General features: G+C 35.9%; 1 long non-coding RNA gene across 1 annotated transcript in view; it reads left to right on the top strand.

Moving 5' to 3' along the window:
• The window catches only part of LOC137616128 (uncharacterized), a 209,358-nt gene extending 207,463 nt beyond the window's left edge, over positions 1 to 1,895 (top strand). The window contains exon 3 of the long non-coding RNA XR_011039281.1: positions 1,465 to 1,895. This is a non-coding gene — a long non-coding RNA (uncharacterized lncRNA). The remainder of the gene's footprint in view (positions 1 to 1,464) is intronic.
• The last annotated feature ends 2,761 nt before the right edge of the window (positions 1,896 to 4,656 follow it).

Genomic DNA, 4,656 nt, shown 5'->3' on the forward strand with positions numbered 1-4,656 from the left:
AATTGTATCTCCATTTCTATTTGTCTGTACTTTTGTGTTTATGATTAATATATAATGCAACGTTACTTTTGCTTCTTAAGGTGTGTTCTGATACTTTAGTTCCAACTCTGTTGTCAGTCGCTTAGTTGGAAATGTCAGTTTGAGTTCATTTTCAATCTTTAGAAATTCTGCTATCTACTGAGATACTGTTTATCTTATTCTAAAAAGAACAATTCAGTAATGTATATATATATATATATATATATATATATATATGCATATATCAAGAAAAAGTCTTAATCAATATCTGTGCTAGGTGACTTGAATACAAAATTTTGTGAAAGAAAAATAAGAGATGGCGTTGTAAGCAGATGTTTTTAAGCAGCTGGGAATTGAAAGAGTCTTGTTGGACTGAGTGTGGGAAGCTCTTGCTTTTCAGAGAGAAATATTAGTAAAATTGGAAAAGAGAGAATGCTTAGACAGTTTTTTAGATTATGCAAGTACATATATAAAAAAACCAGGGTGACAGATGTCTCACTATGGATGCCTGGCTAGAGACATATATGATAATTTTTTGGTTGTAGCAAAATATCTTATGATCCCAGAAAAAGAATCTGAATGGCGAAAAATTTTGAGATAAAAGAGTAAATAATGGAAAGCCGAGGTTAATTGAGATGGTTTAGTCATGCAGAAAAATGGAAAGATACCAGGTTGTTGGAAGAAGTATATAATTCGGATTCCTCACGTGAAAGGCATAGGGCTAGATATTGAAAGTACTACTGTATGTAAGTAGGTTAAAGACGTAAAGGATTGTTAAATCTTCAACATCCTGGAAGCCAGAAGGAGATTTGACACACAGCCAATAAGTTGTCTCTGTTTTCTACACAGTATATTCATTTATAATTCTGCAGTTAAAGACTGAAAAACTGAGAAATGTAGAAAAACGAATAAGCATTAGATAGGTTAACATAGGGGAAAAGATACGCTTGTGTTTTCGGAAATTATCTGTCCATATGGGGAAAATTGAGCATTAAAAAACTGAGCGTATAATTTGGAAACGGTGATAAATAGTGTGCACATCTTTTTAGATATGATTGGCAAGTGTGCAAGATAAGAGGTGAGTGGCAATGCTTTTGAAAAAAGATTATGAATTCCTCTTGTGACCATTCCATATAGGTGTATAGTCGAAGCTAATGTTGTAGAAGCTTTATGCTCAGTGGGAGCAACCATGATTTATCAGTTTAGTCTTAATTTTGTCACATTTTTTTCAGCCTTTTTATTTCTGTAGACTTATTACCTACCTGTAAACTATGTCTTCTTACCCACCGTTATCACCTACATAAAGGGTCGGTTAACTGTGTATATGTATGTAATTGGAACACAACCTACTACATCCATTCCTTGTTATAGAATTACTTTTATCACTTTAGAATTTAAGGAAGTTTATTTACATTGCGATAACGTTTTTCTTCTCTCTCATTTCAGGTTTTCAGGAAAATCCCATTGCATAAAGATTAAGACGAATGTAAAGTGCAGAGTGAACTTAGAAAATTTGGTCAACGAAGTGGCCGAGTTCTTCTCAGCCGGCCTCTGAGGCTGTCCAAAGGGGAAAGTCCCAACCTCCGGTTTCCACAGTGTCTCTTTAGCCCGTTATGTGTGAAGTCTTTCGAGTGTCTAATTAACGGATCTACCTTTTTTTTGAGTGTTTTTTTCGAGGGTGATTTAAACGTCAAGAAGAATATCCGGGAAGGAGCATTTACTACAATGAGCGCTTCGGCCGAATTTACCGTCGCACCTACAATGGCAAGTGGTGGAGGGGCCTCCTCATCATCTGCCGCTGCCTCCTCCACCGCCTCCGCCGGCGGCGCTGTCGGGGCTGCTGCAGGGGAGGACGGCTTAGGAGCTCTCAAAGGCATCGGAGGGGCGGTGGGAGGGTGGGGGGCTGGTGGAAGGGGAAACGACGCAGGTGGCGATGAATCCAGGAATAGCCCTACGCCCTCTCCTTTGAAAGGCTCGCCCAGGGGCACCCCGTCCCTCACCCGCGCCCATACCCTAGGGCCTTCTGCAAGTACGCTGGAACGGGAGAGGATGGAAAAACCGTCGGCGCTCGGCAGGGTCTTCAATCCTCCAAAACTTGAAAGGTAAATAAACGTTTGGTTGTTTCTTAAGATTTTTCATGTCCTTGTGAATTAATGTTTTTTTCTTTCATAGAAATTAAGACTTTTTCGTTGTACACTTTGTGTTTTATGTTTTCTCTCTTTTCTAGTGCGTTTTGTGTTTTCCTGGTCCTCGTGATTTATATTTTATGAAAAATTTTGTTCATCATAAAACCTATTGTTTATAATAAGAATTCCAACTTACAAGAGAACTATACAAAGTGATTGTTTTTAGACATAATGAACATGTCATCCATACAGGTATTTCTTAATGAAGATTCCGATGACTATTTCCAAATGTTTTCAGTATAGCAGTATCCAGAAAGGTTAAGCCATGGAGACTTAATATCTTATATCTTTATTGAAGCGCGTTGACTTAGTAAATAATAGCATATTTGTGAATCTTAACTATATGCAAAATTTTCATGGTATTACAAGATCCCGAATCTGGAAATTGACAGAGAAACCATTTGATTTTAGAGAGAAAACAACCATTTAAATCGAGAGAGAGACCATTTAAATTAAGGGATACACCCTTTGAATGATTGAGAATCTATTTGAATTGAAAGAGAAACTAAGGTTGATATTTGTAGTTGAAAGAAAATTTGGGCATGACGAATATAAATTAAAAAGGCTATTAATTATTTAAAAGAAAATTACCCAGTAGCAACGTTTGCATTGGGCTCACAAAAAATATATTCCTTAATTTTCAAAGGGCTTTCTTTCTATTAATTTTTAATTGGGAAATGTTCTAATTATAAATAAGACATCCAAGAACCTGCTTATAGCATAATTTCTATCAAAAATGCTATCCATTATCTTTTGTTTTCGCATTATGATTAACCCAGTTTATCTTTCAAGTTTTCTGGATATATTTTCATTACATTCACCCTGTTTGTTTTTATCTCATCTCACGAGAAGGCTTTTGTCCTCAGGTAATTCCCTACACTTTTAGCCTAGATTTATCGCCTCATTACGGTTCGTTGCCTTAGAATGAAGTTGTTTATTTAGAGCTGTGTATTTTCTTGTTTCCACATCTGGCGTTGAATGCATTTCGCTGCATTACAGTGCTTCTTTTCACTTTTCTTTTGATTGTTTCTCATGGGAGGGGGTTGGAGCCAGCTGACGTGCTACGCCTTTCTTTCAATTTTGTTTATGAATACATGCATTCTTGTGGGTATTGGATGCGTGTCTTTCGTGGTTCCTGGCAATTGAACCATCTCTCACCAAGGCCAAGAGTGCTCTCACCTATGAGGATATTAGATTTTTTTTTTTTTTTTTTTTTTTTTTTTTTTTTTTTTTTTTTTTTTTTTTTTTTTTTTTTTTTTTTTTTTACTGGCAATCCTCGGCGGGGGAGAAGGGGGAGATGTCGAAAACATACTTTAGTATCAGCTCCGGTAATCTTTCATCTTTATTTTTTCATAAAGAATTATTATGTTACTGAACTCGTCTCATTATTCTGTGTTTCATTTGATGAACTTATGATTTTCATCTTCTGTCAAAGGGATTAGGTGATTACACATCATTACTATTGACTAACTTGTTGTAGTACTAGGTATGCAGTTAATTCTAACAGTTATGTCTTCTCCATCATAAGACTCAATGCTACACAGTATTCTAGGAGTTTGATTACCTCTGCCAACGAAGTTTGAAGGAGGTTATGTTTTCACCCATGTTTATGTGCTTGTTTGTTTGTTTATGAAGAGCTTCCTGACCACAATTTTAATCGTAGAGTAATGAAACTTGCAGGGAATGAATTTTTAAATTTAGGAAGGTCAACATCAAAGGTCAAGGTCACGGTCAAGCAAATGCAATTCACGTAATCAGCCATAAGTTTGGACATCGTTGTCACAAAGACTTAAAACTTAGTTCATATTTGAGTGTATGAAAATTCATGCCAATTAATAAATGTTAAGGTCAAGGTCAAGGTCAAGGTCGAGAAATAAGCTGGGGCGGCGGAGGTCTGCGCTTTATAAAGTGCCCCTCTAGTTCCAGCTGTGACCAGATTGTGGAATGATCTTCCTAATCAGGCAGATGAATGTTTGAACTTCTGAAGTTCAAACTTTCTGCGAATTTTTTTTTGGTAAACAACCTTACGTTTGTCTCTCTTCATAGATTATATATGACAGATCTACTTTAACGTTGTTACTGATCTAAGAGTTTCTGCATTGCGGTTTTGCACATAAAAGTACCTCACATATTAGGCCACCTACTATACCGGCACCCATTACTTTTCTTGTAATTTATTTATTTCCTTATTTCCTCTCTCCATTTTACCTGTTGGAACCCATGGGCTTTTAGCATCCTGCTTTTCCAACTGGGGTTGTAGCTTAGCTGGCAATAATAATAATAATAATAATAATAATAATAATCATAATCATAGTCATAATAATCATTATAATTATTATAATTATTATAATCATTAAAATCATTAATAATAATCTCCAAGAAGATAAAACGAATCTTCAGTGTTTGAGTTGAATCCTATGCAAATCCTGCCGGCAAATTTCCGCTTTCGAAA

Source organism: Palaemon carinicauda, chromosome 22, assembly GCF_036898095.1.
Source record: "Palaemon carinicauda isolate YSFRI2023 chromosome 22, ASM3689809v2, whole genome shotgun sequence".
Taxonomy (NCBI): Eukaryota; Metazoa; Arthropoda; class Malacostraca; order Decapoda; family Palaemonidae; genus Palaemon; species Palaemon carinicauda.